This window comes from Ictidomys tridecemlineatus, chromosome 11 (assembly GCF_052094955.1).
Source record: "Ictidomys tridecemlineatus isolate mIctTri1 chromosome 11, mIctTri1.hap1, whole genome shotgun sequence".
In the NCBI taxonomy this organism is placed as follows: Eukaryota; Metazoa; Chordata; class Mammalia; order Rodentia; family Sciuridae; genus Ictidomys; species Ictidomys tridecemlineatus.
The window spans coordinates 101,649,513-101,673,252 of NC_135487.1; the positions used below are offsets into that span (position 1 = coordinate 101,649,513).

The 23,740-nt window shown below is 33.6% G+C and overlaps 1 pseudogene; it reads left to right on the forward strand.

The window, feature by feature from the left end:
* LOC144368636 (nudC domain-containing protein 2-like) overlaps nucleotides 1-21,139 on the forward strand; it is a 33,505-nt pseudogene extending 12,366 nt beyond the window's left edge.
* Nucleotides 21,140-23,740: the final 2,601 nt, after the last annotated feature.

Below are 23,740 nucleotides of genomic sequence, written 5' to 3' on the forward strand. Positions count from 1 at the left end.
CCCAATCATTTTTATTTGTATTTTAATACAGGGTCTTGCTAAATTGGCTGAGACTGGGTCCTAACCCATGATCCTACTGCATCAATGGCCCAGGTTTGTGGGATTATGGGTGTGTGCCACCATTCTTAGTTCAAAAGAATTCTTAAGAATGAATGCAATTTAATGCGTGCAATTTTAAGCCAAGGAAGGAAGCATGTACCTCTAATAGACGTTCTCTTAAAGAACATTTAAGAAGTGTAATGCAGGAAGAAAGAAAATATGCCCAGAATGAAGGTCTGAGACAAAAAGTAAATGGAATAAATAGCAGAAGTTTATTAAACTGCAAATGAAGACCCTGATGCCAATGTAGTGAAAAATTATTCACAGGGTTCTTGCTGGCCAGATATGTTATTTTGACACAACAGAAAGTGTGGAATCCTAGCTTAATCAATATTTGTCAGAGTGAAAATTTTATAAAATAAAGAAAATTGTTCTAATAAGAGTGGGAAAATGCTCTAGATAAGTTTTGTCAGAAGGGGACTCTTCCTCCCATATGTAAGTTGAGTAATTTTTGTTATTTGAGTATCAGCAGCAATCAGCACCAAAGGACTGACTGTGCCATAGCCATTGGCCACAAGCATCTGGACACACACCAGCATGGCAATGTGAAAAATAAATAAAGTTTTGTTTCTGCTTGTGCCCTCTGCTGTTTAAATGGATATTAAAGAACATTTAGAAAAGGGAGAAAAAATTTTACTGCAGTTTGTCAGCATTATGATTCCCTTCCTGGGGTCCATTTTATGATTATGTATTGAGAGAGCAGGTCACATTCACTGTGATGATGGAGAAGAGGAGAGGAGATAAAACTGAATGTAGAATTGAAAGGATGTGGACTGTGTGTGTGTGTGTGGTATCATTGCCAAGAAATTAATTATAAGAGCCAAAATAACTCTGTATTCTCTTTGTCCTCTTGAATTTACCAGTTCCTTAAGACTTAGCTCAATCATCACTGGAAGAAGGAGAACTTGCCCCTCCTCTGGTATTTTAAGTGTTGTGAACATAGAGCACCAAGGGGAACCCATGTATATTTGTCATTCAGTTCTTTGTCCCACTTGTTTCAAAGTAAAAAAGGTATTTAGACTCTGAGTATGGAACAGTTGGTGAGAGAATTTTCTCCTTTTCTCCTTTTACATTTTCTTTTAAATTTCTAGGGTAGAGAGTGAGAGACATCTTTGGGATTTAGGTAAATATATAGTACATGTCAGATTTTTCATACCCCTTGAATCTTATTACTGGGGGTGGGGATTAATACCAATCTAGATTATAAAATGTAAAAAATAAGAGTTGTCAAGCTTAATATTCATAAGAAGTGTCAAAACAAAAGAAAACCAACATAAGAAAGGTGAAAGAATTGCATAAACTGTACTCATAATTTTAAAATTAAGGTGGTTCATTTCTAGAATGTGACAAAGAGCTAACAGTAGGCATGTCAAAACTCAATTTCTGTACTAATAATACTAAGTGTGACAGTTTTATGTTTCAACCTGAATCAATGAAGTTAGTAGAGGAGTTTCCCTACCCCAAATGAGTGAACATCATCCACATCACTGAGGTACTACATAGACCAAAAAGCAAATGATGGAAGGTTTTATCATTTCCTGCCAAACTGCCTGAGCTAAGACATATATTTCTCTCCACCTTGGACTGTGATTTATACTACTGACTCTACTGGTTTTCAGGTCTTCAGATTGGACTGAATTATAGTAACAACTTTCCAGAGCTTCTAGCTTGCCTAGAGGAGATCAGGTGACTTCTCAATCTCCATGACTGTGTGAACTAGGTCCTCATAATTAAGCAATCTCTCTGTCTGTAGTTTCTTTTCTTTTGTTTTGTTTTTGTTTTGTTTTTGCCTATTACATAAAGAAAAGTCACTCTCTGAGAAAGGGTATTAGACAAGTTAGTAAAAACTATATATTCAAACTGATTAATAATGAAACTTTAGACATGTCCTTCATATGTCATAATTTATTTAAAGTGTATATCAGCATTATTTTCATAATAAAGATTCAGTAATAGTTATCTTGAAAATCAGAATAAAGTCATATCAGTGTTTTTGGTGAACAATGTTCTGGATATTCATGCAAAAATTTTAGTAGTAAAAAGGCAGCAGCAGTGCAGCAATTGGAAATATCACCATTATTTTCTGAAAATAATTATTAAAGTTAAGAACAATTTAAACACTCAAAATCCACCATCTGCATCTTCATCTCCACTGCTCGAATTTAAATAGTCATTTATTTCTTCCTCTTCAAACTTTTCCTCATTGTTCTGTTTTGATCTTGGTGAGAGATGATGGTTGATAGATGGTGACATCTGAGAAATCTCCAGGGAATCCCTCCATTGAGACTTCAGCCCCTGCTTCTCTCCAAGGCCTTGTTGCAGACTCCAAGCTTATGAGAACCTCTGGTCTATTCTTACATACTTGGATAATGGACCTCCTGTCCTGGTCATGTTCTTAGGCTTACCATAGCTTTTCTCTTTGGGCCCTTGGTTTGGTACCTCATGTAGACATCAGATGTCTTAGATTTCTGGGCTAGATCAGGGAGATTTTTTTTTTAATTGAACCCGTTTTTCTTCAAACTCCCATTTCTCTTTCTGGAAATCTTCAACATATTTCATCTTTATTTGTTTGGGGACCTCCTTTTCTTTCTCAGACAGGACCTTGTTTCACTCATGGTTGTTGTGCTCAGGGGACACAATACTGGGTCCACTTCTCCTTCTAAAAGTAGATATAGGTAGTCAGAGGTTTAGGGGGGAAAATCTGGATGTTTCTCATATTTTTTGCCTTTCATGGGAATTTTAACACATTCTTTGATTTCCAGAACTAATTCTTTCAATATATGAAACTTCCTCAAGAAAACTCTAACCCTTATGCTTTTGCACATTTCTGTGAATAAAGCTTAAAAGCTTTTCTTTCCCTTTCCATATGTGACAGGGGAGTCTTGAAGGTTTCTCCATCATTGTATTGGATGCTATTCTCCAATTTCAGTAATCTCAGGATGTTTTTTTCTGACCTGTGGCCTTATCTCTGATAGGATGCCATTTTGATATTTCTCCCTGGGCCACTGAAAATTTCTCAGTTGTGCAAACATCTCAACAAGTGCTCAAATTCATTCAGTCTCACAATTCAGCAGATAAATGATTTCTAGAAGCCCTGTAGCATATATGATACTTTATTTCTAAAGAGAAAGAGAAAGTTACTTTTTTTTTCATTAGGGGTTAATGAAAAAAATCAAACCTCACTTACATTATGTTACTTGAATAGTTTAGACTTAACAATGTAAATGGAAAATTATCTACTTCTAAAATGGAATATGTGCTTGCTTTTTATATACTGCACTTGCAATATTTAAAATCTCTACCTCTCCAACCTTGGTTGCTTCTGCCAATTCTTAGCAGAGACCACTTTAATAGAACTCAATAATACAAATGTTGGTCTATTCATTCAAAAATCTTCAGATAACATAAAAACCCTGAATACAGAGTAAAAGAACTAAATCTAGAGAACTAACTAAAAGGAAAAGGACTTTCATTCTGTAGTGGCCTAAGTGAGAAGCCACTTTCTATGTGCAGCCCAAAGATATATCACTAATGCTAAAGATAAGAAACTGAAAATGAAACAAGATAATCCAATGAACTCCAATGAACTCTCCAGACATGCTTCCAACTGTGATCTATGGGTGGAAGGTGAACCTGATGTCATTGATTGACAGATGCTTCTGGACCTTGCAGATGGAAACAAATATGTCTTAGAAAAACTCCTGTCAAGTTAGCCCATTTTAATGAGAATTATAACACTCACAATTTTATTTGGCTTTCTGTTTCTTAAATTGAAATCTCAGTGAAAATTTTGCCCCTTCTATAGTCACTCCAGAACACCTATTACCTAAGAGAACTTAGACACATGGCATGTCTTGTAACTACTGTTCTCTTACCAATCTTGTCTTTTCTAGTGTAATACCTACTTCATCAATATTTTTAGAAAAAAAAACGTAATCATAGAAGAGAGATCATAGCTGAGTTAAAAGTAACAATTAATCCAATAAAGTTGAAAAACAAATTTTAAAAAACCCCTGTATATTGTATTTATGGTCAAAACTTACACTAAAATAATTGCAAAAAAATTTTGTTTTAAGCCTCCAGCTATTTTTAAGTGATGGTTATTAAAAATAAAAATAGTATAGAATATATTCTGAGTGTTTGTATTCAAAAAGAGATGTGTAAAATTACCATTTTAAAGAAATGTGTAAGAGCAAGGCACCAACAATCATAGTAGACTTATGATATAAAAAAAATCATCCACATTTAGAAATAGGAAAGCCCCATGTTTAAATGGCAACTGGTGTTATCCAACACACTGTCCTTTTACAATGAATGAGTGGAGGTCATCAAAATTTTCACTTCTAAACTAGAATGAATACTAAAAACACTCTCACGTTCTGCATCTCCTTTTTTCATTAATGAATGTCATCCTTCCACAGTCATCACCATATCCTGGATTGCCATTGGGTACTTCATAGACCAAAGCCATAACCTGAAGTTCCTGAAAACAACATTTTCCACATTCTTCAATGTTTTCCAATTAAGCTTAGATCCCACTCCCAAAATAAAGGCATAAGACATCAAGATTTTTTTTTACTCCATAAATTCACCATTTAGGAACACATGGATCATAAAATAAAATATATGGATTTCTACATCTCAAAACAATGATAGTTTAAAATTCTGTAGCTCAGTCATGAACTGGAAATAATTATATGGTTTTATTTAATAGACTTCAGCATGTATTTGGAAAGCCCTCTTAAAACTGAATTAAATAAAAGGAAAAAGTATAAGTTTATTTACCCAGAACTTGGTAATCACCTGAAAACTCTTTAGTTGGCCTTTTCAGTGCTTGCAGGAAAATTCATCCAAGTGGCTCAGGGGTTCTGCGTCTTCTGAGCTCTCAGAATAACAGCTGTAACCTCTTTATGTTTCCAAAGTCTAGTTAACCTCAAGTGCCTCTGAAGAGAACACATTTTTTCTTCAGTAAACTCTAATATTGTTTTGGATCCTTAAAGTCCACCACCCTGATTAGATTTCAGCAGGGCAGTGGATTAGCATAAAGGACAAAAGGTCAAGACCATTTCTTGAACCAATTATCTTCTTTATTAATCTCCTCAATACATTTTAATCTTGTCTTACTGCTGGTTTCTCTCTTTGTCTCTCTGTGGCACTGGGGATGAGACCCAGACCAAGCAGTCTACCACTGAATCACATTTCTACTCCCTCTGATTTCTAAAAGTATACTCCCAGGAAAATTTATTTCTATTTTTGTATAGTACCACATTCTTCCAATCCTGTTTCCCTATTTGATAGTATTTTAATATAATATTTTAACGTAAATACTTTTCTTTCTCAAAAATTTATGCCATTTCTTCATTATTACCTAGAAACTTTTATCATCTTCACTTTTATCCAGGCCATTTAATTTCTTTCACTCCTGGCCAATTTCTACCAGCCTTTAGAACTAAAAATTGAAATACCAATGACTATTGTAGATAGTTTGACAAAAGTAAAAGAAGAGACTAAATTTCTGGTATCCTTATTTATTTAGTTTTGAATTTAGGAATCTAGGAATATGAAATAAGCACTTAAAAGTAAAAAAAAATCTTGTTAAAAAAACAATTTTTTATAAACTTAAATTGGTCAAAAGATGTTACAATTCAAACAATGACATGTGAAAAAAAGACATTTGTTCTTATGATTTTTTTTAAACACCAGAGATTGAACCCAGGGCCACTTAGCCTACTTAATCACTGAGCTTCATACAAGGACTTTTCTCTCTCTTTTTTTTTTTTCTTGAGACAGTGTCTCGCTATGTTTCTGAGTTTGCCTCAAACCTGAGATTCCCCTGCATCATTCTCCCAAGTTCCTGGGAGTACAGACATGTGTCAACCACACCTGGCAGCTTCAACATGTTTTTAGATACATTTCATTAACTTAAAATTTTTATATATGAATAATTTACCAAGTAGTGATTAACTCATTATAACTAATAACGAATTCTTGTTTGGGAAAGACTAAGTAAATGAAATGTTTGAATAAATGGTTAGCTTTTCAAAATAGTAACTAAAATCACATTAGAGGGGTGCATGCCTGTAATCCAAGTTATTCTGGGAGGTAGAGGCATAAAGATTCCAAATTGAAAGTCAACAGGGCAGGAAATGTATCTCAAAGGGAAAATGCTCCTGAGTTCAATCCCCAGTAGCACAACAAAATGAAACAAACAAGAAATATTTAAATATGATTTAATTTTGGAAGCATTTTAAAATTATGGATTGACATCGACATAGACAAAAATGTGAAAAATAAATTATTTAGAAGACTAAACTCTTTAGATACTTCGATGGAAATAACTTGTTGGGAATCATTTTAAAAATTTACCATTAAGATTATATATATGGATTCATTACTGGAGACTAAATCCAGAGGCAATTCACACCTAAACTCTTTCCCCAGCCCTCTTTGTTATTATTATTTTTTAAAATAATACTTGCTAAACTGCTGAGCCTCACCTCAAACATGCAGGTTCACATTGTTTCGTACAATTAAATATTTCTGTGGAGGGCAGGAGGTAAAGTGATAAACTTTAAATGAGGGACTGGTTTGTAGAGTTGTTGCCTGGCACAAATGAGGCCCTGGGTTAAATCCCTAAAACTGCAAAAAAAAGAAAAAAAGAAAAAAGAAAAAAGAAAAAAAAAGAAAGAAAAAAGAAAAAAAGAAAAACCTTTAAAAAATATTTTAAAGACTATTATTTCATTTTAAATATCTGACTATTCTGAATTGTTAAATGTGATTTGTTAAAGAAAGGAATCCCATGAAATCTAGATAGCATTACCATCACAAATTCTATCCCCATTCGCATTTATAAAAATAAAATATCCAAATTCTTACTTTTGGGAGAACTCTTGAAAACATGCATTATGAGCTTTTCAACAGTAATGGTACTTCAATATTTCATAATCTAGAAAAACTCTAAAAATCCAGAGATTTCAATGTTGTTAGATGCTAATTGTATTTTATAATACATAGTCTTAGAGTCATTATTACTTATTATTACATTATTACAAATGCTTCATTATTACTTGAGAAATTTAGAAAATTATAGTAAAATCATAATGAAATATTTAAAACAAATAAATTTTAAAAATTTTTTGTTAATTCTTACTATTTCTAAATTCTAATAACTTCTCAGTGATAAAAGTACTTTTCTTCACCAATAAATATTTAAGCCTATCTTTGACTTATTTTTGTGGTCTACATTACAATTGTGTGATCTGTGACTGTCTTCTACCGTTTATTATTTGAGCATTTATTAACTTATTTATTTAGCAAGACCCTGTCTCATAAGGTAAAAAGGGTTGGTGTTGTGGGGCAGTGGATAAGCCTCCTCAGTTTCAATGAGTGTCAAAACAAAAAAAGTTAAAAATATTGTGGTCTAATATAAGAATATTAAAGGCAGCAAAAATGTACATAACCTTTCAAGAGTAAAAAAAAGAGAGATGATTTTGAAAGAATGAGAATTAGATTAGCATCACACTTTGACATAATATCTGTGGCTGACAATGGAAAGCTGAGTAGTGTTTAAATTACTAAGACAAAACATAAAGCCTAGAATCATAAATTTAACCAAATAACATTTAAATGTGAGGGCACAGTTAATATATTCTCAAGTATACTAGATTCAGAAGTTTGCTACAAAAAGATGTTTTAATGTTTTTTTTAGGAAGGATAAAATAAAAACAAAATTAAAGTATGTACAAATGTGTGAAACAAAAATGATCAAATGCCTTAAAGTTTATTAGCTTTAATATTAAAGCAAATAAAACAAATAGATATATATTTACTAAAATGTACATTTTAAAAATACGCCCATAATTGTTCTTTGAAAATGGAAATAGACATGAAGGCATAATTTTATTGATTGATGTTACCACAAGGGAAATAATAAGAAAGGTCAGGCAATGTGGTGCACCCCTGTATGCCTAGTGATTCAGGAGGCTGAAGCAAAAGGTCTGGAAGATAGAAGACAAAGTTAGCCATTTAGCAAGCTCTATCTCAGAAAGCGAGAGAGAGAGAGAGAGAGAGAGAGAGAGAGAGAGAGAGAGAGAGAGAGAGAGAAAGAAAGAAAGTTAGAAATGATTTAGGATGTATTTCAAGGATAGATAGAGAACTTCTGGATCCATTACCTGGTACCAAAAGAAAAAGAAAAAAAAATGATACAAGAAAAATGAGCTTTAAAAATTAAACTGATTATAACTAGATTTAATATAAATAGATTAAATTGACCAGTGAACAAATAGATAATTTTATATCAGACTATAAAACTATAAATGGAAATTTGTTGCACAAAGAGACACCAAAGCATTTTGATAAGGAAAATTTGAAAATCAAAGACAAGAAAATACAAAGAAAACATAAGTTTTTTGTCTGGCTGCCAGCTAAAACATTCTGTGATAAAATATAGTTGGTCATAAAAATCAGATGCTAGGGATGCTGAGGCATAAAAAAGTGAAGTTTGAAATAAACCTTGGAAATTACTTGACATCCTATCTTAAAATAAAATAAGCTAAGGATATATGTGTGAGCTATTTCTTGTCCAGTGAGGAAGTCCATGGAACAAGGTAGAGGAGAGTGTGGCTGTGGAGTTGCTAATCAAGACCTTCAGAGACCAAACAGGAAGCAGGTCTGATTTTATTGTGCAGTCACCATGTATATACTCAGGCAATAGCTAAGCAGATTACAGGCAGCCACCAATGCAATGTCTGCTAACTGTCCTTGCAGCAACCAATCAAGGAAAGGGCTGTGGAGCCAAGGCAGGGACAGCAACAGATGGCCTCACACCCAGGGCTATGTCTACAGGGAGAGCAGCCTGCTGCTCATGCATATAGTATGAGGGAAGTGGATTGCCATGCAGACACCCTTAACATATGCCATGTATGCAGTACTCCATGCACTATGACTATGCTGCAAGGACTTCAGCCAGGGTCCTTTATATGGTTACATAAGCATCTCAAAACAAGAAAATATTATCACTATTATGAACAGTAGGGCCAGTGTATTAGCATTATACATATTAGTTAAGTTGATTCAGTTTTCCTCTTTGATTAATTTTTTCTTTAGTTATGACCTCCCTCTGCTGATTTTTATTGTTGCTTTTCATTTCCTCTTCATGAAATATTTTGTCAAGGCTGTTTTGTAATGCTGGTTTTCTATATATAAATTCTTTTAACTTTTGTTTATCATGGAGGTTTTTATTTCCTCTTCAAAAAAAGCTTAATTTTGCTGGATACAAAATTTTTGGTTGGCACCCATTATGTTCCAGAACTTGAAATATGTTATCCCAGGATCTTCTAGCTTTCAGTGTCTGTGTTGAAAAATCTGCATTATCCTAGTTGATTTTCCCCTATATATAATCTGACTCCTTACTTTTGTGGCTTTTAAAATTCTGTATTTTTCTCATTTTCATTATAATGTTCTACACTCTCAGGATCTAAAATTGTTGACCCAAAGGCTTTATTTGCAGTTCTAAAACAAACTTTCTAGCACCATCTTCTCCTCAGTAAAGTATAAAAAATTATATATACTATGAAAATCCAAGCAGGAGTGTTGGTGCATGCCTGTATTCCTAGCCACTCAGGAGAGTGAGGCAGGAAAACCAAAAGATTGAAGCCAGCATCTGCAATTTAGTGAGGACCTAAGAAACAGATATACTGTATCTTAAACATTTAAATAAATAAATATATTTTTTAAAAAAGGTTAGGTATTTAGCACAATAATTATTGGTCCTAGTTTCTATTCCAAAAAGAAAAAAAGAAAAAGAAAGACTAAATTGATCTTTAGAATAATAAAGGGCTTGGGATGTAGTTCAGTGTAAAGTATACCCCTAGATTCAAAGACAACAACAACAACAAAAACGAAAGAAATAAAGAAAGATAAAAGAAACTATTATATATATTTTCCCAAAGTATTCATAAAGTTTCTGTAGAAGTAATGAGAGTAAACTTATTTACTTTTATTATTTTCTTTTTTGGTATTTTACAAAATCTTTATAATTTAAATTCATGTGTTTCTTGTGTAATTGCAAGTAAAATCTAAATATGTTTTTGCCTTGTTTGGGAGAAAAATAATGTATGATTCACCTAAAGTTTTCAAAGGTTTGAAAGCAAACTTTTAGTATTACCTAAAGAAATAAGCACCACTTTACCCTGAGAAAATCTATCCAAGATCCTCTCAAGATGGATCTGAAAGTTGATAACAGAGTCAGAAGAAATGTTCAGGTATGTTTCCTTTTTCTTTGAACACTTCACTGGTGTCTACTGCCACCACAGAAATGAGAATAATATTGAATTGTTATATGACAATGTTCTTGCCAAAGTCTTACATGTTTTTTATTTGCTTATTTATTTATTTATTTATTTATTTATTTATTTATTTATTTACTATGACATCTTAGAACCAGAAACCCTGAAATAAAGTTTGCTTAGAAGTTGCTAGTTGGTGGATGGCAGGAGCTGACAATGCAAACAAAAATTTAGTTTGGCAATTTTATTTTTTAACATTCTGTCCATGTTTACAAACAGACCTCAGTCCAAATTTGGGGCTAGTCCTTAATGAATTTCCTTCTGTAGCACTAACCAAGAAAACATTCCAGCTGAGCTGGTCTCCTGAGAGAGTCCTCCCATGATCCCCCACCTCAAGCTTACAGCAAGCGTGCTTGGCTGGACTCTCAGAGCCATAGTGTTATAGTTAAACTGTGTCCCAGGGTCTCATAAACTGACTTCCAGACCACTCATGAATAATTGAATCAAGCCTTTATTGAAGCACACCAGTGGTGACTGACCAGAACATACAGCTGTTCCCCTGACCAGCCCCTAACAATTCCAAGGGCATTCCTCATAAGCGTGCAAACTGCAAAAAGGTTGTTTGGGGGTCTAGCCAATGCAAGCAAGCTAGGTTACAGAAGCAGAAGAGTGCAGTCAGGTGGAGGAAAGTATAACCAATCACATTTATCCCAGTCACTGTAGTTACAGAAACAGAGCCCTTTACCCTAGTTACAGAAACAATACCCCATAAGGTAGTTTTATGTTCTTAAAGATTTCTATAGCAAAATGAAAAAAAACCATTTTGCCACAATCATGACCCTTCTACTTGGCATGGTTGTTTTACAGGATGAACTCATAAAACAAAATGGAGTCACATTTGCTTCTACTATCACAATTAGTTGTGGCACCACCACAGCTCTTTGGATGCTGGTACCCCACATTTGGGGCCCACCCCTTTTTAGCTCCATCTTCTCAGTGTACACCAAGGCTGTCTTTTATGTTTAGTGAGGGCTTTGGAATTAACATAGCCTGAGGTGATTTCTTAGAGGGGACTGAGGAAAAGAAAATGTCACCCAAACCAAATGAGTAAATAGGCATGATGAAATACTAGAGATGATCCTTCTCTCTCTCATTATTAATATTATATTTTTTCTTTTCTTTAGGATTTGGGGATGTATACGAAAGGTGAGTTATATAATTTCTGGTTTATGAGACGTTGTTGTTGTTGTTGTTGTTGTTGTTGTTGTTGTTGTTGAAAAGAGGATGTTCATGATTTCAGTTATTAACATCTTTTCTTGTGGTTACTTAATGTTGTGTTTGAAAAGAGGCTCCAAGAAAATATGTTCCTTGGTCTCAAAAATGTCCTTCTTACATGGATGAATCCAATTATACCTACAAATGATTTAGTGTTCTGGGCTTTCTTTCACCCATTCCTTCTATCCTCTTCAGTCCAGTCCCAATAAATCTTAGAAAATAAAATTTTTTAAGGTATCCCAGAAAAGTGTTCTATTCTAGTAAGGTAGAAGGTAAACTATACAGGAAAGAGTAATACTCCACAGGGATAGGAAATGGAGGAGGCTTTATTACCATAAGTAGAAACAGCACATTCTGTTTCATCATGACACAGCCCAGGTAGACAGACCTCAGAGGGCAAGAGCTGCCTGAGAACCCTCACAATCAGTACTGCCAGGCTACACTGGATCCCCTCAATGAGTAGAGATTATCAAAATCACTGGTTCAAGGTACTTTACCCTTTAGAAGTGACTAAATCACCGCTGACCTCTATGGAATGATATTTTAAAGGTTGAACTTTCTGCTCTCTGTGAGATTCCAAGGATCTTTGTACTCCTGGAGGATGGGTTCACAAATAGAGGGAATGAAACTTATTATTTTTTAAGTTGGATAATGTTTGAGAAGAATAAGGAGATTGAACTTTAGTGCATTAATATTAGAAAAAAGTAGCATATTTTATATCCCCAAGAGTGTTGAATAAAATGTACAGTTAATTCACTAACATGGAAGATTTGTAAAATATCTTGAATTAAAATTAGTATTTCTGTGGACCCATTTCTTGAAAACCCCAAGCTTCTATACTAACTAAAAACAAATAACCTGAATAGTATTCTATTATTAAAACTGTATTAATAAAAAAAGCAACTTCTAGGTCCATATGGATTAATGAGATAATTCTGTTAACTAAAGAAGAAACATTATAAAAGCTACAGAATTTTTTTCAGAAAATGGAAAAAGGAGGAAATACTTCATGATTCATTTTGTGAAGTTAGCATGACCTCAATACAATACTAAAGAGATCCCTGCTTTCTAAAAAAAAAACACTACCAGAGAACGCCAAAACCTATATATCAATAACCCTCATGAATACATATGCAAGTTTTTAATAAAGTATTAACAAATTAATTCCAGCAATATACAAAGTGAGCAGTACAATAAAGAGGGTGTGTTTTTTTCTAATATGAATTCAACTGCATTAGTAACTGGTGAGACATTTTTTTTCTACCAGTGTAAAAATGAGTATTTGATTCAGCACTGGAAAAGAAGATTCATCTTCACTGATGTGGATACATATTATTCAATGCATCCATGATTCCATAAAAAATAAGGATAGAGAACTGAGCATGACGGCTCACACCTGTACTGCCACTTCTTGAGAGGCTGAGGCAAGAGGCTCTCAAATTCAAAGCCAGCCTAGAAAACTCAGTACGACCCTGTCAGAAAATAAAATAAAAATGGCTGGAGTGTACCTCGGTGGCAGATTGCTTGGCTAGTATGTAGAAAGCCCTGGGGTCAATCTCCAATACTGTAAAGAATAAAAACATCAAGAATAATCAAGATGGAGGAATAACTAATTCACTTTGTCTTCTGGAGCTGGCACAGTCGTCACTTCAACTCTGCAGTGAAAGCTCCCCTGATCTTTAAGCCTGTGAACTCAGACTGAATCACATATGGTTCTCCAGCTTTGATGGCATATCATGGGACTTCCTGGCCTTTACATTTGTCAGTCAATTCTCGTAACGCATCCTCTCATATCTATATATCTTATTGGTTCTCTTTGTTGGGGGAGGATCTCCCTAATTGCTAAGTTAACCCCAGGGATGTCTGACTGGCTCTCTGTAAATAATTAATTGTTGTAATTTACTATGTTGATAGTTTAAATACTAAAACCACATAATAATATCAGTTGGTATAAAAACTGTATTTGACAATATGTATTGCACTACCCAATTTTAAGACTTATTATAATGCTACAGTTAAAAAGATATTGTACTATGGGCAAAGGGATAAACACATAAATGAAAATAACAAAAAGATTAGCCTACACAAATAGAGCCCCATCAGTATGGCCAATTGATTATTGACAAAGGCTCAAAAGCAATTCAGTGAGGATATCTACTGGTGATTAAAAAATATAGCATATTAGGAATAGAAGAAAAAAATCCTCAAACTGATAAAAGATATCTACAAAATGGAACAGCTAATATCACACTATCAAAAAACTCTCTCAATCACACTGGTAAAAAGGCAAGGTTTCCACCCTCACCACTCATATAAACATTCTATGTCAGTCCTAACCAATGAGATAGTGCAGAACAAGAAAAGGTATCCCTTCTGGGAAAGGCAGAGATGAAACTGTTTCTATCACAAATGATATGATTGTCCATATAGAAGATCCCAAAGATTCTGGGTGGAAAACTCCCCAAAATATTAACACTAATGAGTGGTATTAGCTGAATTGTATGGTGCAATGTACATGAACAAAAATAAAATGTATTTCTATTAGTAGCAATATTCAACTAGAAAGCAAACTTTTAAAATCAATACCATTTAAAATGCTTTCCCCAAAATGAAATACTTCAAAAAACATATTAGATGGTATAAATGTCAAAGAGTTTTAAAAGCATAAAAAAATTAGGTGATATAATGTGTTTATGCATTAGACGACCCACAGAATAATAGCTGAATAATATCTGTACTTAACTGAGGAAGAAAAACTGAGGCATGATGGAGCCTGAGAAAAGGCTTGCAAATCTAGGGCGAGTTGGGACTTGTTCATTACTGTGGTTCCATGCAGTAATGATGAGCACTCTGGACACTTTAAGTCCAACAATCAGAGTTCAAGTGTCAGTGGAATCTTTTGTCTAGTTGGGGTAAAGTCCATTTTCTCTCACTCCTTAAGTGGGACTTGGTTTCCCCTCCAAGTTCTACTTTAGGAGACAGGAAGGATGCAGGGCAGGGAAAGAGGCTGCTCAAAAAAATGGCTGCTCCCTGAGTCCTCCATGGTCCCCTGCTGTTTGCCCACTCAGCCCTGTCCCCTAATGCTGTCCCTGGCTCCTCATTAATTTGGGTGCCTGAGGCCGAGACCACTGGGAAACTGGATACATGGAATCTGTGTGTCCAAGCTTGGGACATTTTGTCCCTGGTGACTCTGAGGGCTCCATATTTGCTGGCACTGGAAGTCTCCACCCCATGGTCAATGGGCCCTCTTTCCCTGCAAGACCCCTCTCTGTCCTCAGGTGACTCTAAGCCACTGGCCACCAAATCCTTTGCCAGGACACCTGCTTCTATTTGGACCTATTGTCCTATTTCCATACAAGTTGAAAATACTTGAAATAGGAAACGGTGTTCCTTAGCTCAGTGGTGGAATGATCAGACTCAGTTTCCAAGTCCTGGGTTCAAGCGGGTTGGGAGCAGTTCATTCGGTTAGATTCTTTTTTTTTTATATTGGTTGTTCAAAACATTACAGAGCTCTTGACATATCATATTTCATACATTAAATTCAAGTGGGTTATGGACTCCCATTTTTACCCCAAAATACAGATTGCAGAACCACATCATTTACACATCCACATTTTTACATAATGCCCTATTAGTAACTGTTGTATTCTGCTACCTTTCCTATCCTCTACTATGCCCCCTCCCGTCCCCTCCGGTCTTCTCTCTCTATCCCATCCACTGTAATTCATTTCTCTCCTTGTTTTTTTTCCCCATTCCCCTCACAACCTCTTATATGTAATTTTGTATAACAATGAGGGTCTCCCTCCATTTCCATGCAATTTCCCTTTTCTCTCCCTTTCCCTCCCACCTCATGTCTCTGTTTAATATTAATCTTTTCCTCATGCTCTTCCTCCCTGCTAAAGACCTCATAAAAAGCTAGGCATAGTGGTGCACACCTGTAATTCCAGTGGATCAGGAGGCTGGGGCAGGAGGATTGTGAGTTCAAAGCCAGCCTCAGCCACTTAGTGAGGACCTAAGCAACTTAGTGAGACCCTGTCTCTAAAGAAAAAAAATTAAAAGGGCTGGAGATGTGGCTTAGAGGTTGAGCATGAACACCCATATTCGTTCCATTGTAACAAAACAAACAAACCTACCTACCTGCCAAGAGTAACATAGAAGAAGGAAAGTTTATTTGGGGCCCCCAGTTTCAGAGGTCTCAGCCCATAGACGGCCAACTCCATTGCTCTGCACCTGAGATGATGCAGAATGTCAGAGTGGAGCAGCTCAGAACATGGCCACCAGGAATTGGAGAGAATTCAACTCACCAGACAAAAAATTTAAACCAAAAGTCATGCACCCCAGTGACTCACCTTCTCCAGTCACACCCTACTTGCCATTTCAGCTCTAAACTTTCTGACATTATCTCACATCTGAGCTTTTGGAGAACATTTCATATTTAACATTAGTGGACATTTTGATTATTGAACACAGTATGTTTTCTGGCTTGAAATTTAGGTGCAACTTTTTTTTAAAGTTACCAAACAGTGATGATTAAATCATGGATTGGGGGCAGGAAAAAACTTATTTATGCAAAATAAATGTAAAAGGAAAGACATGTCCAAGATAAATTTACTTTCAGAATTTCTTTTGACAGTTTATTTAATAGACATCATTATAACTTCATTACTAATATAGAAGAGAAATGGAGCACTTTAAGTATTGGAGAGTAGGAAAAAACAAATTACATCATATCACATGAATATAGTACCAATTTCATCATCTAGAGAATATTTGAAATTCTTATGATTTCTTGATTTTTAAAAACACATTTTAATATAATACCATTATTTTAAACCAATAAGTAGAAAGACAAATAATAATAAATAGAGATAAAGAAGTTCTTTTTTATTTCAGTATTCTTAAAAAATATTCAAAATTAAAGAATAATGAGTGGAAAGTGCATTATTAAACTTGAATTCAACATGTTCGAGTACTTGTGACTTGAAAGAAGGAGTAAGAAAAGTAAAATATAGAAAGATAATGCAGAAAATAAATAGAAGAGATTGATGACAACATCATACCATAGAATATTATCTTCCATAAAATTTAGAATTGGCATTTACCATAGCATATATAATAGAAAAAAATCACTCTCTGTGGGAAGAAATCTGCTCACTGAACATAAATCATTATCCAAATACCTTCACAGTGTCAAACAAATATTTTTGAAGGAAGATGAGATGAGAACTGATGGTGACTAGACATACAGACAAACTCTCTTGGACCCCTCACTCTTAAAAATGTGAACAGGAGAGCAAAATTTAAAAAGTAAGATATTAGTAGTAAACTTAATTAGCACAAAGTGAATTTAAATGATATGTTTCAATATGCATTTTAATTGATGGAAAGTTATTTTGTGTCAAAGATAAATACAGAAATTACTAAACAATTTATTTCATAGTAACTTTATCCAGAAATATGTAAACAAATGAAAAATACATTGAATCCTTTAATTATCTTAACATTCAATCTTTCACTATAATTACCACAGATTACAGACAAGCAAAACTGAAAGATGGACAGCTTGTCTCTAGAAAATTTATTTTAGGCTATAGGATCCCCTTGAAATGTAGGACAAGAGGCTGTCATACAAAGCTTGGTTAGATTATTGAAGCCATCAGCTGTGAAATTAGTGCATTTAGTTTAAACTTCTCTGTTCTCCTAAAAGTCTCTCTCCATTTGTGAAGATTCCTGCAAAGCATGGATACAACATCACAAGTCCTTTACAGATCTAAATTGATTACTCTATCAGACCAGTATAACAAATATCAGAGCATCACTTCAGGTAAATACAAGTAAAACATCAAACTAGAATTACTAGTTAACTAATTAAGGGAAATGTCATATATTTCTGTGTCACTGCCCTTACTCTTCTTGTATTTCTCCATATCAGCGAAGCACAAAAAAATTTAGTCCATAAAATGCAAGTCTATAAATCATCCATTTTTCTCATGTCTTGCCTTGCTATACATAGTCATCAAGTCCAATAGTTTACATCTCTTCATATTCCTCAAATCATCACCATTTCTCTGTCTTTGCACTACTAATGCCTTTTGTGGTCTTCTTCCATAGTGTGATGAGTATTCTGCTTTCAGGTATACTCTAAACTATCTTCTACTATCTGGTGAGTGTATCTTTTATAATATAAAATTTTAAATATTTTGATTGTTATTCATGAATATTTAGATAAATCACGTATTTTTAAACATTTCTCACAGAACACCACCTGATGGAGTTCCATGGTATGGTGTCTAGCCTCAGCTCTCAGAACTTCCTATTGCTCCTTTCATTCTTTCTCCCAAAGTCCACCAACTCCTTAGTACTACTTGCTAATTTACGTCTCCATGGCATGCCAGGTAAATTAATGACAATGCCAAGATTATAAAATATACCCCCTACTTTTTCAATTTAGAAGGCTTTCCAGTGTGCACATAGGAATTATTATCTACATTACCCAGGGCAAAATCTTTTATTGAGAGGTATCTCTTTTTTAAAAATTTTTTATTTGGACACAATATCTTTATTTATGTTTTTACATGACACTGAGGATCAAACTTAGTACCTCACAAACTGGAGGAAAGTGCTCAACCACTGAGTTACAATCCCAGCACTTGAGAGGAATCTTATGATATATTTCATATAAGATGAAAGACTATAAATACAATAAGCAGTAACTATCATTTTAGAGGAAAGCTGCAGGTACACTTTTATAATTTCAACTCATATTTAAATCTTATGCACATGTATAAAGCATAAAACTAAAAGCACACAGCTAAAATTTTTACTAAAGCAAATGTTATTGCCAAATCGGGCAAATATAAAAAATTACCAGCATGTAAGTTAAACCTTTCCAATAATTGTTCACTGATTAACCCTACTTTGCCCACATACACTCCAAAAATGAAAAGAAACACTGTGCTGACTTGTAACAATATCAATTAATTTTGCCTGATTGTAAATTTTATTTTGTGGCATACTAACAAATGTTTTCTTCATGAAGACCTTATGCTTTGTCCTGTATTGGTGAAGGTAATCCATGTTATCACAGGTAGCCATGTTTACTGGTTTTAATTGATTCTTAAATTCTATTTTTTTTGTATGGTCCATATTTTATTGTATTAATTATACTATTAAAGAATAACTTTTTCCTTAATGTTCGATTATCTATCTGTACTTTATTCAGTTTGTTCTAAAAGGAAACACAACTTGTGGAATTTTTTAAAGTGAGGAATTACAGGAAAAAAATCCTCAGATATTATTTTTAGAACATGTCTTTGTTCTCCCTTATTATTAGCGAAATACTTTTAAAGATATAGAATTCTAAGTTGGGAGAATATTTTCTTTAAGATTTTAAGTAAGTAATTCTCTTGTATTCTGGTATAGGATTGCTTCTGATGAAAAAAGCCAATGCTGCTCCCATATGTACTGTATCATTGTTCCTCTGGTTGCTTTCAAGATTTTTCTCCTTATTCTTGCTTTTAACAGTCCTGGTGTAATGCATCTAGATATAATTGACAGTATAGATTTCCTACTTGAAATATTTTTAGTTCCTTATACCTATATACTGACATTTTCCTTCAAATTTGGAAACATCTCAGTCTTTATTCTGATTTTTTTTTCTGTGTTAGTTTCCCTTTTATCATCTTCTGAGTCTCCATTTACATATGTGATTTTATATTTCACCAGAGGTCATTGACAATGTGTTTCTAAATATTCATTTTTCTCTCCATAATTTTTACTCTTGTATAATGATCAAAACATGATATTTAGCATATCCATGATCTAAAAAATTTTATCATTTCTTGTTTGCAAGAATATTTAGAATATTTAGAATATTTAAAACTAGTTATTTTGAAATGTACTACATGCTAACTACAGTCAACCTACTGTATATAAAAAGACAGAAGGAACTGCTATAGTCATAGTGCTCCTCACAACTGTGCTTGTTGTCACTTTTGACAAGATGACACCTTGATGAAGATATTGCTCAATGAGACATTGAAGTTCTCATGCCTTGGACATTATGAAAAATGACAGAATAAAATTGCTTTTAATACCATTTGCCGTTGAATAACATCCTTTATATGCTGCTTCATGGAGTTTAAAACAAACAAAGTAGAGTGAGCTGGAGGCCATGATAACTTTGTGGGATTCAAGATTGATGCTGATGGTGCCTGGGTCTGTGGCAAAGACTCCAAATAGTAGTAAACACAGAGAGGGTCAAGATGCTGCCAGAAGCTGGGCATCAGTCAGAATGTTCTAGGGTGTCACCATCTGGCACAGTTGTGAAAGGTTGCCAGCCCCTTGAGTTAGAGCACTGACATGTTTCAGCAGATTTACCTCTCTTCTCTGATTGCTAACAGATTGGTTCAACATTTTATTAAATTATAGGGCTGATAAAACTGTTGTTACAAAAACAATTCTCAAAATAGCATGTTTCATTGTACTTGAAATTAACCATCATTCAGACAGGAAGACAAAGCCCTTGTAAAACCTAATGGAACTATTGTAGCCTCTTATGATCATGAAAATATTTAGTATCAATACAAATTATGTCTTTCTTAGAGAAAACTTGCAAAAAAATCTCACCTTTCTATAACATTTTCCATTCTAATTAGACACTACTTATAACACTAGATTAATGTGGTAATAATATCCCATTACATAAATTTTTAGAATATTTTACAGGCAGTGCATCATCAGCATTACTAAAAAAAAAGTTCTGTTTTGTGTTTTTTTAAAATTTTACAGATGATTCAGTTTGAATGTTTGACAATTACAGTGAAATATTATTAAAATAAAATGTCTCATTTTCTCATAAAGAATAGAAAAGAAATATCCTAAAATTATAACATTCAAGGGATTCATCTTCAAGAACTGAAGCTGAACTCAAAAAGGAGATTATGCTAAAGAAACTATAAGAAATGTTACTTTTGTGGGATTTTAAAAGATACCCTCTAATTTTCTTTTCTTAATTAAAAAAATGATGTTGGAATTATGAAGTGTGTGAACAATTAGTGTAATGAATTCATAATGTTTTTCCATTGCTCAGTATTAAAGTCAAAATTGATATTGAAGGTGGTGGCTCAGTGCAGCAGTGGCTGGAGCACATCAGCCCCAGTTGAGGACTGCAGTAGGGTAGTTCTATGCGAAAAGCCCTGGGGGCAAACTCTTTGATTGTACAATAGCTGATGAGGGAATGTGAACTTTGGAGGATAGAAAAATCGTTCCTATTGTTCTCTCAAAGACAAATAGAGAGGTGGCAAATTGTTGGACTTCTAGAATCTGAGTATGCAGTTGATCTTTCTGTACAAGACCAAATGCAGAGAAAACTTACACTAGAGAGATTCCAAAAAGAAAATCCTGGTTTTGACTTCAGTGAAGCAGAAATCTCAGGAAACTATAGTAAATGTGGACCAGATTTTTCAAACCTTAAGTAATAACTTTTGGGGGGGTACATTCTGTGGATCCTAGCAGATGTTGCCAACTTAAAGGAACAAATTATGTGCCAGAAGAAAAATATGAATGCTTGCATTTAAATTGCAAAATACATTTAAATATGGTTCTAAAAATTGCATTCAAATATGATTTACATAGGAAACAAACAATGGGAACTTTCTGCGGACATATGGTAATTTTTTGGACTTATTTTTACTCAGCATGGAGTTTTATACACTACATTTTACCAGTTTCATATTTAAATGCATTTTTACTACAAAAAACATTGGGGTGCTAATCATATTAAATGAAAGGGTACCTTCAGGGAAAATTAAGTTTTTCTTTTGATAAGTGTGACGCAGGAATAAAGTTCAATAACCTTTTTCAGAAAGAGAAAAAAAATGATATTGTAACATTAAGAAGAAAATAACTATCCTCATCAGCATTTTTGGTGGCAATTGAAATAGTATCATTGTAGGCAGAGACAAAATTTATGAAGAAGATAAAAAAAGAACAAGGACAAAAGATGAAACTGGTAAAAGAGAAAATGGTTGATATTTTTTATAGCAGTTAATCAAAGAGCTCAAGGACTAAATATAGAATGAATTCTTTTCATTCTTTAATTAAAGGTTTTTGAGGGATTAAAACTCATTTCTTGAGTATCTGGAAATAGTGCTGGCCATAGACAGGCCTTTGTAGTCACTAAATTCTGAGTGTGTAGAATACCACTAGACTAGCAAGTAATAGAAAAATGAACAGAACATAGCAACATGAAAAAAATCAGCGTACAACTTGAAAAGACAAGACAATGCAATAAATTACATTGCATGCCAGTTTTTAAGCTTTAAATATATCCCCAAATATCTAAGCAAAACAAGAATTCTGGAGAATAAACATTGTTCTCAAACACAAAAGCAAAAATTTTAAATTAAATATAAATTATATGAAATGTATCAATTCATATATTATGAATGAAGATATTTATTAGAAAAAAATTCCCACCAAAATTGTTTACTCTTGAAGGTGTTTAAATAGGGAAATTTCTGAATTTATTTATCTTTTCCCAGGTATCTTAACTTTATGTGTAAAATAGATACAAAAAGCTTAATAAACCAAAAATAACTTCTCCCTGATTAATAGTGGTAAAGATTTGGTATAATTTGAGACTTTTAGTGAATAGGTCCTTCTTTTCCTTCTAGTTCCATGTGTGTATAATATTAATATTATATTAAGCTATAGTTTGAAAAATATTAGAATATGGTCTCTTATACAAAAGAATTCATGTCAAAATTTTGTTTAAGTAGGTTAACAATGAAGGAGAAGTGATATATGTGCTTTAATAAATAAATAAATAACTGTTAGACTGTGATTACTCCATTACATTCAGAACTGTTTAATGTTCAATAAGGCCATAATCTATAAATATTGGAATTTTCTGTTCCACATGACAGGAGTTAATGTTGATTCTTCATTGAGGAAAACTCTGCAAATTAACATGTAAGGTTATTAAATCTTGGACTCTAAATCAATAATAAATAAGTCTTTATTCTCTAGATAACCCTTAAGTTCCCTTTTATTGTACAACATTGAAAAAGATCTTTTAACTTTAACTAAACTTCAAATAATTTTTGAATTTCTCATCTTGTGATCAATGCAATCTCCAAAGATTGTCCTGTCGCACAAGAAGGTTAGTGAATTTAGATTTGTTCTACTTTTTGTATACAGATTGTGACGAATATTAATTAATTATACATGGAATCTTGGGATTGCTCTGTAAATCTAGACTTTCAGAACCGAGCAAGCAAAATACCAAAGAATTGACTTCTGCCTGAAAATTTTGAAACCAAATCTCAGATATCATTTGGAAATTACCTTTTCTATCAAGAATCTAAAAAAAAACAAAAAACAGTGTTTAGAAACTTGCTCAGCCAGATTTCACCTTTAACACTCATAAATTAGTGTAAATTCCTTTTTTCTTGAATTTTTACAAATGTAGAAATATCCCTTTACTGATAAGAAATAAATATAGGACCAGTCATGAATATAGAACCCTGCAAAGGAGATTTCAAGCCAGAGGGGCTTACATGCTCCAGGATAGTGACATTTCCATCTGCTACAGGACAAAGCCTTTCACAAACCCCATGATGTTAAGTCAACCAGGACTCTCCATACATAGTGGGCTTGCTATGCCTAATTAAATGACAGTCATTCTCAAGTGTGACTCTTGAGATACAGCCTTGGTTTCACAATAACTTTGTCCAATTATATGCTGATAAACAGGAAGAAAAAAATATTGAAAGGATGTGAATGATTTTATTGCCCTAAAATGTAAGATAGCATGGAGAAGGTGTCTGTATTTTCTAATTCTAAGTAAGGTCTAGAGGAGGAAGGAGGAATCAACAATACTAAAATTAACATTTAAAAAAAACTGTATTTCATTTTCCCAAACCCAAGTCTGCCAAATTGAGGATTAGCAATAAGAACTTCTTAATACATTCTTAAAAATATTATTAACAGTATTTCAAAGATTTATACTTAAATTCTACTCTCAATTGCTTAATCCTGGGTAATTCTTGTTTTTCTGGATAATTGATCACCAGTAT